The sequence below is a fragment of the Ascidiella aspersa genome, chromosome 5 (assembly GCF_963924565.1).
Source record: "Ascidiella aspersa chromosome 5, kaAscAspe10.2, whole genome shotgun sequence".
In the NCBI taxonomy this organism is placed as follows: domain Eukaryota; kingdom Metazoa; phylum Chordata; class Ascidiacea; order Phlebobranchia; family Ascidiidae; genus Ascidiella; species Ascidiella aspersa.
Window position 1 is genome coordinate 8,113,709 of NC_139451.1, and position 13,529 is coordinate 8,127,237.

General features: G+C 36.2%; 1 long non-coding RNA gene across 2 annotated transcripts; it reads left to right on the forward strand.

The window, feature by feature from the left end:
- Window positions 1-556: 556 nt before the first annotated feature.
- On the forward strand, window positions 557-3,999 carry LOC146141693 (uncharacterized). 2 transcript variants are annotated; one of them, XR_014498713.1, is made up of 5 exons: window positions 557-762; window positions 833-987; window positions 1,099-1,247; window positions 2,927-3,263; window positions 3,393-3,999. It is a non-coding gene; the product is annotated as an uncharacterized LOC146141693 (long non-coding RNA). The 2 variants fall into 2 exon arrangements; XR_014498714.1 differs by having other exon boundaries at window positions 1,099-1,229.
- Window positions 4,000-13,529: the final 9,530 nt, after the last annotated feature.

The following is a 13,529-nucleotide window of genomic DNA, read 5'->3' on the forward strand; positions in this document are numbered from 1 at the left end:
TATAAATTTTTGAAATAAGAAATGGATACGAAAAAGCAATGTAAAACTAGCAAAAAACGATAAGGTCAGAAGGTACTATACAACGGTTACGTACTGCAGGATTTATTTTAAATCTGTGCCTTCGCACGTGTCTGTGCGACTTCGCCTACGGCTGGCAATTATTAGTAATAGTAATAAAATAAGTGGTAAATAATAAGTAAAATGGTTGTTGACCAATTTGTAAACCTCGGGCAGCGTCTGCTCCGTTGTTTACATTTAGTTGTCATGGTGAGAAAGTAAACAAAATCAATAGAAGATGATAAAGCTGTATTTATAATACGATTGCAATAGTTGCGATTTCACACTGTCTTGGAAGTGTTTGAAGGTGAGATTTTTTTGTTCGTGACGTAAGGTTGCCCATATTTTAGGTCCTATATATTTAAGCTGTTTTTGGCCCGAGATCCTACGTATTTTTTCAACATAGTAATTTTTTGCGTCTCCCAGTCTAGTGTTATGCCTATGTATCTCAGATATAGGTCTTAAAAAATTTTGAAACAAAGCTGGAAGTAAGTTATTTTTGTAATGGTGCATGAATTTAAGAATTTCCAGTTGTGTTATATCTTGTATTTGTAGTATTTTGTTTTCTTTGAAGATTGTTTTTGTATGGATATGACTGTAATTGCTGATTCCAGATATGACTCTCAATGCTCTGTTCTGGAGTATTTGTAAATGCTGAAGGTGTGATTGGCTAGCTCGTCCCCAGTTTATTATTCCATATTGCAGGTGGGAGTGAATAAAGGCGTAGTATAGCAATAATAATGTGTTTTTATTTATGTATCGTTTAATTTTGTAGAGTACTCCAATGGACTGTGAGACCCTGGATGATACTGCTGTAATGTGTTGTGACCAGTTGACTTTGTCATCCATGACAATTCCTAAATATTTAACTGAGTTGCTTCTGTGGAGTTCTACATTATTTATATGAAGTGAAAAATCTGCAATTTTTAGGTTTTTATTGTGTGTTATTACATATTGAGTTTTTGTATAATTTAGTGATAGTTTATTTGTCCTCATCCAGTCATCTACTTTAATTATTTCCTGTTGCATTTGTTTTTGTAGGTCCTTTGATTCAAGAGAGGCCGCATAAAATATGGTATCATCAGCATACATTTTACATGACATGTCTGTGACATTTGGTAAATCATTTGTGTATATTTGGAATAATATTGGAGATAGGATAGAACCTTGTGGTAAGCCACATTTTACTTGTAAGTATTGTGATTTGCATTGTCTGGTAATTGTTGCGTTTAGGCGATTTGTTAAAAAATTTTCCAAAAGATTTAAAGGCCCCCCTCTAATTCCATAATGTTGTAACTTCCTGAGTAATATTGAGTGATTTACTGTGTCAAATGCTTTAGATAGGTCCATGTATACAGTACAGTGGTGTTGTCCATTATCTAAAGAATGTAGTATGTTTTCATAGAGGGCTGCAGTTACAAATGAGGTTGAGTGGTTTTTGCGAAATCCAAACTGATCTGGTGTAATTGTATTGTTTTTAGTAAAAAATTTGGTAAGTTGAAAAAGAATAATCTTTTCAAAAATTTTGCTCAGTACTGGTGTTATTGTGATTGGGCGAAAATCAGCAGGTAAATGGGGATATTTTACTTTAGGAACTGGGGTTATATGACTCTTTTTTAAACATTGTGGTATGGAGAAAGAAGTTATGCACTTATTAAACAGATACGTTAGGTATGGTGTAATGACTTTTGAACTAAGTTTTAAAAATTTTACTGGTATGTTGTATGGTCCTTCTGCTTTTTTTTGGTCTAAAAGTGCAATGTACTTTGATACCTCAAAGTCTGTGGTCGCCGAAAGAAAAAATGAGTTTTGTTGTCGATTTTTTAGGTATTTTGTGTAAAATCATTGGTCGAAGATGGAATTTGTTTGGCCAGTGTTTCCCCAACTGTTTGAAAGTATTTGTTGAGTGTGTTTGAAATTATTTGAGGATCTGTAACATTATCATTACTTACTGATAAACATTTAATTTCCTGTTTAGGCTTTTTGTTATTTAGTATTTCTTTCACTACTTTCCAGATTTTTGTTGTGTCTTTTTTATTGCCTATTTTGTTTTGATAAAATAGTTGTTTTGACATAGTTTTTATTTTTGTTAAGTGATTATTATATATTTTGTATGCCTTGAGCTTTTCAGTGTCGTTTGTTTTGTAGTATTTTTGAAACATTTTGTTTTTTCTTTTGATTGATTTTAGTATGCCAGGTGTTATCCATGGCTTGCATTTTAGTTTTTTTTCTTTCCTAGTTAGGGATCGCATTGGGGCATGTTTTCGTAATATGTTTTTAAACGTATCTATAAACATTACAAATTCTTCCTCTAAGGTTACGTTGTCTTCTAATTGGTAGAATTTACTGTCAAGGGATTGTTGGAGTTCGTTAAGAAAATGTTCTTCGTTAAAATTTTTTAAATCCCTTTTTGTATATTCGGTTTGTTGTCTGTTTGGTGGTTGTGGGTATGGTAGTATGAGTGCTGTTGGCAGGTGGTCTGAAACATCATGTACTATATGCCTTTTAATATCGTTTGTGTAGTAGTGATCTAAAAGTGATGGCTTACAGTGTTGTTCATACCTTGTTGGTTTATCTATAAGTATTTGACTTCCGGTTGTATTTATATTGTTTATGTATGCTTGTATCGTATTTGTTTTGGTGTTTAGTAGATTAATATTAAAGTCACCTCCAATGTAGTATGTTGTTTTTTGTTTTTCTAGGATTTCCATGTTTTTTGTAAATTCGTTTTGAAAGGTTGCAAAGTCTGGCTCAGGGTGCCGGTATATTACAGAAATAATAGTTTTTTTGTTATTTAATCCTACTTCTAACCATAAATTTTCACATTCTTGTGGTATACTGATTTGTAAATCTTCCCTTTCTTTTACAGGTATACTATTTTGAGAATAGATGCACACACCTCCAGCATTTGTGTTGGAATGCTTAAAGTGCATTTGATACCCGTCAATATTTGTATCAAAGAGTGTTTTCTGGTTAGATAGCCTGGTTTCAGTTATTAAAATAAAAGATGGTTTTATGCTGAGCTGGTTAATTAGCTCTTCTAATTTATGCTTGTTTTTGTTCAGGCTTCTTACATTGCTATGAAGTATGACCAATGATGGGTTTGCTTGGTTGTTTAGTACTGTGTTGAAATCTTTTGTGTTTAGTTCTTTACATTGTTCAATATTTCCTAATAAATGAATTGTAAAATCTCCAGCGAGATTAGGGTGAGTGTCAGTATTTATATCTTTAGTGTTATTCATAATGACAATGATAAAATATTATATTACAGATATATATATACATAAACAAAACTATACATGTTAAACATTAGCATCAGTGTCCATATATTTTAGCTATTTCTTGCCAGTCGATGACCAAACCTGTTGGCAGCAGATCTTCCGGGGTGTCTATGTGGGTCCAGTTTTCTCCGATTTTGATTGCTATTTTTCCATTTACTGTTCCCATTGCTATAACTTGTTTGTGTTGTTTCAAGTAATGAAAGATCTTGTACCTAATTGTTGTCATATCTTCATTTATGTAGATTTTTCTGTTTTGGAGTTTTTTCCTTTTTTGCATAAATTCTTGTCGCTTTTTGAAAGAATTGAATCTCACAATTATGGGTCGATCTTTACCCTCCCGTTTTTTCCCCACTCTATGCGCTCTTTCAAGTTCATTTGAAGTAAGGTTTATTGAAAGTTTCTTCGCAATTTGAATTGCTTGTTCTTCTCCGTCATCTCTATCATCTTCAGTTTCTTCTATTCCATAAATTCTTATGTTTTCTCGCCTACCATATTGTTCTAGTTTGTCCATTTTATATGCATATGAATGTAAATAGCTTGCTAGTTTTTCGTTTTCTTCTTTTTGTTTTTGGAGCTCTTTTTTCACTATTTGTAAATCATTTCTTAATTCCATTACTTCGATGTTTGTTTCACTTGTGCTGTTTTTTATCAATTCCACATTTTCTTGCACATTTTCAAGCAATTCAAGCTTGCTCTTCATTTCTTTCAATTCTAATAAAATGCCTCTCAGTTGTGCCATTTTATTATTTACTTTTAGATTATATCAAGAGATCTTAATTCCTTAATTCGAATCGATAGCATTCGTGTAATCTCTGCATCCCTGTGTGGATGTATGTTTTAGCCAAAATAGTGCTTGCAGGAATGCTTGTCTGTAGATGACTTTTTGAAGTGGTGCACTTCAAGTTCTAAACAAAAACAGTAAAATGTCCACAATTTATATAAAAATGATGTGCTTGTAGTTGTACCCTCCAAATAATCACACAAAACACATATTTAACAATATAGCACACAGGAAAGTATGGCAAGTGCACACAAATTTTTTTTAGTAGACCTAACAACCTGCACCCCAATTTGCCTATGATTCAGTGGGGTGAATTTTAATATTTTTTGCACTGTGAGATCTCATCAAAACATGCCATACTTTCCAGACTAGGTTATATTGAACCAAAAAATTCAATAAACACATTTAACACAATGTATTATGAAAATCATTTAAATCAAAATATTTATATAATGATATAAAACAACAAAAATTGGAATAATCCTCGCAGTAACAAAAAAATAAACCATACCTTTTTGTACCTTTCATACTTTTTTCTGGCTTTCAATTTTATAAAGAGTATTCCACTTCTGAAGGTATTGGGATATTTTCTAGTTAAACATTTTAACATACAAATTTAACATTAAAAAAAACGAAAACAACAGACATTTTGACTTACCATATGGGGATTTGGTTTGAAATGGACTTTTCAAAGACAATGTAGCATCGAGCCTAGAACCTTCCTTAGCTACATAGTAAATTTCGTTGCCCACAAGCTACAACTGCACTTAGTTTCATAACATTTTCACGATACGCAAAAACTTGCGCTGCTTCTTCAATGCATCCGTTTGGTAAAAGAAAACAGTTCACTTTTTAAAAAAGGTCGAACAACCCGCAACAATGGGTGTCATTGTGACGTAACGTTTCCCGCCAACAATTTTAAATTTGTTAACGGGGATTTTAAAAAGTGTTGCTGGTAATTTTAAATTTTATAACGACGAATTTTTATTTAAAAATCGATTTCCTTCCGGAGTCTCATTAAGAACAGTTACAATGACATTTTCACGCTTGATCCATAAAAATAACTTTGGGTATATCAAATGTTGTCCAAAAAAACTAGTTTATCCTTCACCCTTTTGAGCCACCGTAATTTGGTAAAACTTAGGAAGCTCAAAAAATGGAACCCGTGATGAACAAGTAATATATTAGATATTCAATTTGTTTAAAGTCATTATTGATGTGGGCTTAAAAAACATGCAGGAAATACCATTGACTATCTTCGATTTTTCCGCGGTTTATCATAGAAACAGTTTACAAAAAAACCTTAGCAATTTTTCCACTTACAATAAAAAACTACTGGGATATTCTTCGATTTACCCGTGGGCTATCATAGAATATCATAGAAACAGCTCTTAAAAACCTTAGCAATTTTTGAATTTACAACAAAAACCAACGTTTATTTATCAAAACATCTACTACACAACATCTTACACAAAATTTCGTTAAGATATGTAGTTATCTTAATTACTGCTAATTCGAACATGCCTAGTAAGAGGCCCAGGCAACATCCAAGATAATTTCTGACTGGGTTTCTTTCGGCGATTTCGCGGTCTCTTTCACATTGGAGCAACAACATAAGTGCATACATTGACCAGACTGTGGAAATGGCGGAATACACATTAAGGTTGCCCAAGCAGTTTTGGAAAACTTACAGCAAAAGGACATCAATTCATATTCGGAAGCTGCATACAAAGACCTGAGCTGCAGAATTCCTGGGATACAACCCCAAAGGTCTACGAAATGGTGTTTGCGGGAACTTTGCACACAAAGAAAACGCGCTAAATCTCAAGAAAGCAGTCAGAGTATGTTTTCGACCAACCAGGAAACTCAAGGGACATCAACACCAAAAAAGAAACATAAGGTCAATAAAACCAAACTTAACATTCCTTTCACAACATTGGTATATTAGAAGTGTATTGTGAGCCTTAAAAGAAGACGTAAATAAAATAAAGAAAGGAAATATCTAGAAAATAAAGAAAGGAAATATCCAGAGATATTCACAAAAACGTTAAAAGTTGAAATGACAATTATATATGATGCAATTACGTACAACCTCAATCTAAAATATCAAAAATTAACGGCAAGCAACCGCCAAGAACTCATTTGTATTTCAAACATACCTTAGTAATAAACGCGCATCCAGCACCAAGAACATACATATTCAAAAATATTTCATTGCTTCCCAAACAAATAGTTTGTTTTATTCTGGGTAGAGACTATTTAAGATGCATTTCAATAGGGGGGGGGGTGGTAATTTACAATTTTTTCATTGAACAAAACCAACTTAACCAGGTGTACCCGGGACTAAATAATAGTTAATTGCCAAACTCTTCGGCATTCTTGTCACGGCTCTTTCCATTTAGCTCAGTCTTTCTGATTTTGAAGAGAGAGGGTCAGCTTTAGGAAGCAATGTGCTGGTGTCTCGAGCATACTGTAGCTCCTTTTTCATTCATTGCTTTTTGATCTTCTCATTCTGTGAGTTGAGGTCAGCTAGATAATCCTCAACTTCTTCTGCCGAAGTAAAAGGACCCCTCCAACAAGTATTTTTCTTTCCTGCTTTAGGGCCAATTCTCTTTTCTCATCAGCGCCTTCCTTCAGTTTAACTCCAGCTCACTCTTGAGCTTAGCATCTTCTCTGTATAATTTGTACACTAAAACCAATTTCATTTATGGGTTTGGTTTACCAAAAGTTGCTTTTTCTGTAATAGGCTCTGTACAGTGTACAATATACCTATATCATTTACATTAAAAAGCTAACAATTAACACCGCGCTATACAGGTTCAGTTTAATGAGTTGGGCACCTTGAGATTTACAACAAACTAAGTGGTATTAATTTAATTTATAAGGCAATTCCTCACATAACTCTTAACGCCTAGAAGTGAAAACTAAGGCGCTCCATCGATTTGGTACGTAGAAAGTAACGCAAAAAACGGTCAACAAATACCGCATACTGCAACGCACATTATTTGGGTTACGGTGGCGGTTTTGAGTTTGGGTTGGTAAAAAGCATTATTAGTTGCGTTATGCGGTATTTTTAGATCGTTTTTTGCGTTATTTTTACGTACCAAATGTAAAAAGCCCCGAAATCAACGACGCTCAATCGCGTACATTTTAACAGTACACCTTTAAAAAATGTACAGTAGGGTCCTAAGAAAGTGTCACGCAACTTGTGATAACCTTGCCTTTCACATTCTTGTAAGAATGATACTTTGCGATTAAATTAAATTGGTTGTATGTGATTCTAGTTCAAATTCGGTTATTCTAATTCTAATCTACTTTTAAAAAGCTGAAATAAATCTAGTTGTCCAAGTCTGGTTCAGGCGTTGCGTAACGACTAGACATCTAAGTCAGTAGTTTCGGGAAGCGGGCCTTTGTGGTTTAGCGGTCAGGACGTTTGTGTTATCTAAGTCTGTAAGTAACTTTTGTTCAAGTACTCAACTGTTAAGGTTTAGGCGCTAGGCTTCAATACACAAGTGCGCGGTAGGGCGCATTTGCTAAAAGTTAAAATTTGTTGCTTACCTTCAGTTGTTCTTTCAATTCGATAATGCATTGTTACTAAAACAAAATGCAACACAACTTCTCTATAAATCGATAATGTTACATGAAAAACGATATTTAAATGTGATTTCTAATTGATTATTCATTCTTTTTAGAAACATATTTGTATCTCAGTTCAGTTGGCAATTTAATTTATGTGCATTTTCCGTGTAGAATAGACTTTAAACAGGTTACAAAAATATTTGGAAACTGGTCAAAAACATAGTTTTGTTAGTGTTTCATATGGACACTAATGAAAAAAAATTATTTATTTCTTTTTGAAAGTATTATTGTAGATACGAATGATCCTATACCTCGAGAGTGTTTTCGCAACTAAAATTCAATGAAAAAAAAATATTTTACTGTTCAATTTAGCTATCGGACGGAAATTGAACTTAAGGCTCAATTTCTCTGTTGATGATTTCTTAAAAAAACGTTTTCGTTTAAAATCGAAACATCTTTGGTTGGTTTTATAAATGAACAACAATTGTATCTAAACTAGAAAGCACTTTTCAAAATCATTTTTTAAACTGAATATATTGATTGAGTTGCTTTTCAATCAAGTCAAAATTAAACAAAATTATTTTTTTTTCCAGAAACTAATAATACAATTTTGTGCAAAATGACCCACTTCTTCACCCACAAAAGAAACTGGCATCCATTACTTTCAGCACTTTCCAAAGGATTTCTTGAAACCTTACGGCATGGCAACCATCCCGGCGATAAACATGTTAGAAGATTATATTTTCAAAACATTAAGCCATTCACAACGAAGTGGCTAGCAAGGTCAGGTATTGCAATTTCAGAACTGAATGAAACACTCTCAGAAAATTGGAAACGAATTGAGGAAGATTTGGAACTGCTCTCGGAGGAAGAGACCCTTGCTAAAGTGGGAACAATGCTTTCTTAAACACTAATTTTTTCTGAAAAAATGATGAAAAGCAGTTAACCTCTTCAAAAGCCCCCTCAAAGAAATGTCAGCGATTTCGCGATGTTTTTCAAACTTGAGCGAAGCAAATGAGGCATTTGTCAACCAGGCAGAGTGGATGTTGGTGCTTCTTTGTTTCTAATAAGATTGCAAAGGCCGTCTCCAAATCTCGAACAGTTCAAAAAAGAAAAGGACCTATTTTATCTTCATGTTCGGAAGCCGCCAAGAAAGAGAACAGCCGCACAGTTCTACGATACGGTCTTTGCGGGAAATTTCAACACAAAGAAAGCGAAGTAAATCTCAATAAAGCAGCCGAAGTTCGTTTTCCACGTACAACCCGGAAAATTGCGAGCCATCAACTCCTAAAAAGAAACATTAGTTAATTATGGTAAATCAATTCATTGTGTTGTGCCGTCCCAAAATGCCTTTCAGTTCATCAAAAAAGTATTTTGTGAGCCTAAAAAAATTTTGCAACGCAAAATAAATTAGGTAAAAAAATCAGGATAAACTTAGTTTAGGATGTGTGCATATCAAAGGAATATCGAAACTCAACATAAAAAAAACGACAAATCTAGAAACATAACCTGTGTCTAAACTTTCACAAATTGAGGCTGCTCAAACAAAGCACATGGCAATTAAATCAAATAATGACCTAACTCTCTGTTTTATCTTGTGACTTGTTGAGTACTTCGACACAAGTTTAGGCCATATGTAAAATTAAACCGATTTTTGATTCAGTATGTTACAGAGAAATTTGGGTTTCAACAGAAGACAATTTTGTAATGCATTTCTACATACAAAAAGCTTGGGTTTGACTCGATGCAACAAGAGCAAACAAATTCATCCCTGTGGTAACTTTTCTGACACCTCCTCTTGCTTGAAACTCTCAAGTCCAAAACGATCAATAGGCCATACTTTCGCGAAGGTCGCGCTTCCTTGCTGAATAAGTAAAAAAACGATGGGAGTAGTGGTTCACCGGCGGCCCGAAGGCCTCCCACTTATGGCTCTTTCACAAAGTCGGGACTGAGTCAAGCTCAACAGGGTCTTCTTTCCCCGCTAATTCTGTCAAGCCCGTTGTTTCCTTGGCTGTGGTTTCGCTAGATAGTAGTAGATGGACAGCGGGAATCTCGTTAATCCATTCAATGACGAGGCATTTGGTTATAGAGAGTCATAGTTACTCCCGCCGTTGAAACCCTTTACTTTGACATTTGGAGCGCTGGGCAGAAATCACATTGCGTCAACACCAGGTGACGGCCATCGCAATGCTTTGTTTTAATTAAACAGTCGGATTCCCCCGGTCCGCACCAGTAAGTGAGCCGAAGCCCACGTAGCTGCGACAGTCCACGGGCTGGACCGACACAGGTCCAGGATCACGCCCGCCCGTGCGAGCAGGTGTTCGCCCAGTCCGGTACACAGTCCCGTCGCCGCTTCGTGCCTCAGCCTGACCGACCCGGCCCTTAGAGCCATCCTTTTCCCGAAGTGTTCTATCGGCCAGAGGATGTTCACCTCGGAGACCTGCTGCGGATGTGGGTACGACCTCGACCTCGCACGAAACTTACACCATCTCCCTCGGATTTTCACGGGTCGACGCGATGGCACCCACAAAATACGTGGTGCTTTGCGGGGCCCATATCCCTATATCTCCGGGCAAACCGATTCCAGGGTAAAGAGAAACTCTTCCCAGGACCCACGCCGGCGTTTCCGAGTTCGCTTGCGTTGCCGCACCAGGCGCCGAAGCGCCGATCTCCGCGTCGAGGTTCGGGAATATTAACCCGATTCCCTTTCGGTCCACCGGGGCAACGACGAGCATCGCTTCTGAACGGCATTCGCCTATTCCTTAGGATCGACTGACCCATCCATTTTCGGCAGGTTCGGTGCAGTAATACTGTTGTGTGCGTCGATAAACATAGAGTGCCGCTACAGGTTGCTTTAGTATGCTAAATATTGATGATAGTATATCTCCTTTTTTGTTAAACCAAATATCCTCGTGAAAACCCAGTTAGGCCATTTTGGTTTGTGCAACAAATTTTACATTGTAATACTCGTGTATTGAGGTTTTCTTTAGTCTGATATGGGTGAAACGCATTCCAGGAACTAGCCTTCTGGATCATTTACCATGTTGGGGTTGTTTTCTTTTGAAGTAGGAAAATGTTTTTTATTCAATCGTCTTAACCGAAATGCCAAAAACTTTGGATTTGAACATCGGGTGGTGTGACGTGAGGCTTGTGTAGAAAGCACTTATCTCGTGCTATTTCTTTATTAAAAAATCCTTAGTTGTAAAACATTCTGGTGTATGATTAAATAAATGTAACACATCAAGAACGTTACGAATTCGGAAATGATAAATCTTGGCAACGTAAACAAAGTAGTTGATTTTTGAAATGTTCTGCCTTATATAAAACAATAGTGGTATATCTAAATCTACCTCATATAACAAAATTGAGAGAGTGTCTGAGCGAAAATTCAAAAGAATTTGTGGTTTGAAGATTCAAAAATGCTTAAACGAAAATTCGAGCCTGGACTCATCCATCACACATGTACTTGTTGGTGTCAAATAATTCATTTAAAATATGTTTATCTTAAAACTTACTCACGGAACCCCAGGAGATAGTGGAGCCTAGTTTTATTGGAAAAACAGTTTAATATAAAATATATGGGGTTTTGGTGTTAATGTATTTTCTTTTGTCAATATTTTATATTAAAGTGTTACGAATTAAAATGCCGGATGTCGAATAAATTTATTTCTGAAGATGAATATAAAGTAAGCTAAAAATCGGATAAATAGTGCAAATTTCTCTATTATTTATTGTTATTTTTGTATTTCGTTGGTATAGATAGGCTTGACCTGAGGTAAAAGCTATTTAGAAAACTACACAGGGACGTGAATGTTCCTTTTTTTCGGTCATTCTTTTCAAAATGTTTCACATTATACTAAGGAAATATTTTTCTTTCAACTAAGGAATATTTTTTGTCGATATTGGTAAAAGGAGAAACATTAATGGTCTTGATCCAATCGTGGCTCAAAACCTGGACCACATGCACCTCCACAAATCGGTCCCGGGACTGGTGTTTTTGGGACAATTGCCACAATATCGACTAGGTGGATTTAGAAGATGTTTTAGTAGTGGATGTATATGTAGGTTTTGTATGTGTTCTCATGCAGATATAAAAACAAAATGCAGAGAAACAGATTTTAAGCTCCGGACCCCAACCATCCACAATCAACATGTAGCTGCTGTAAGCATTGATGACACACTACTGGTGTCAGCATATGGAGTGGCAAAAAGTTGTGCTTTTGATATGATCCATGGCTTTTCGCCTGTGACTGCCTTTCCCCCAGATATAATGCACGATTGTTTGGAAGGAGTGCTTTCATCTGTCATGCAAGCAATATTATTTAAACTTTTCAAGATAGTGGTATATGTTTAATTGGGTTTGTGTAGCGTATTTTTGTTGTCATTTTGTCCACTGCGAATTCTAACTTTAATTATTAATTTGCGCCTTACTTTAGATTAGGGTTTAGGGATTTTGGGTTTTGCATTTCGAAATGTATTTTATTGCATAACGCTTTATTCTTTATTTCGGTTGGTATGTGTTTTTAAGAGTTACCTGTATGTGCACACGGCACTTTTAAGCCAGCTTTATCATTCTCTGCACACGGAACATTTAATGAGGCTTATTTTTCGTGAAGTTATTTTCTTAATCTGACCTCTGACAATTCTCCACTGGACTTGTAAACTGACCGCCAATCTCGCAATAATGACCGCCTCGTTCTGATCTAATCTGTTGGCTGGCGCCAGACGTCCTCGGACCGAAAAGTTAATCTGTTTTCCCGCATCGCGTGATATCGCTATTTTTTACTATTCTTTTCAAACCGCGTAATTTCCTTCGGCATTCCGGGTGTTACCTAACTGCTGTTTAGAAGGTGTCTATATTAATCGGCGCTTAAACGTCTTTTCGTCCAGTAGTTGGGAAATGGGCCATTGCGTTTAGCGGTCAGCACGTTTGTGTAGTGTTTTGTCTTGTAAGTAACTTTTGCTCAAGTATTTTATAAGCGTTGGTGTGGTGTCTGACATTTTGCTCATCTAATACATTTTGGTTGCTTGGGTTAGTCGTGTGATCTGTAGAATAAACTTAAGTATTGAGGTAAATTAACACCCGATTATTCTTAAAGAGCTCACTGCGGTTGCGTCCTGTCGGACAAGTATAGGTTAGGCATTAGATTCTAATATACTAGGGCGCGGCAGGGCGTAACACGGTTGGTGCCCCGGTGTTTTTGGTTGCAATTTGCTTCCCAAAATTGGTTGCGTTTTGTTTTGAGAACGTGTGTTTGTTGGAAATTTTTGGAGCGCGCATTAAGTGTTTGGGCTTGTGAGAGTTGATAGAAGTCTAGTCTAAACCTTTTTGCGAATGTGAAATCATGGAAAAGTTAACGTCCGTGTTGGGCGTCTTTAAACAAGCCGGTGGTTACGAGCGAGGGTTCGAGCGTGTCGCATCAGGACCGCAAGATGCAGGCACAGAGAATTATATTGCTGAGATTGAACGACTGAATCTTGAGTTGGACTTGTTGCGTTCTTCTAGACAATATCATTGTATCGCCCTTGAGAAATCTCGCGATATGGCAAAGGGCATCGAACAGCAATTAAGGATTGATCAGAAAGCAAGTTAACTTCTAACGCTAAGGAGGCGGAAATTAAGGCTTTGCAAAAGTTATTCAAAGACGATTCGGCAGTAAAATCGTCCACTTTGGTTGCGTTGGCGTCTAGGCCGGTCTCATATGACGTAGAGGATGTGAAAAATGTCTTTCAAATTTGTATCCGGGATTAGGCGATAAGCGAAGCGATGTGCCAGCTGAATCGGCGAAACCAGTGTTGGTAGGTGAGAAATTAACAGAGGATGAAACGCC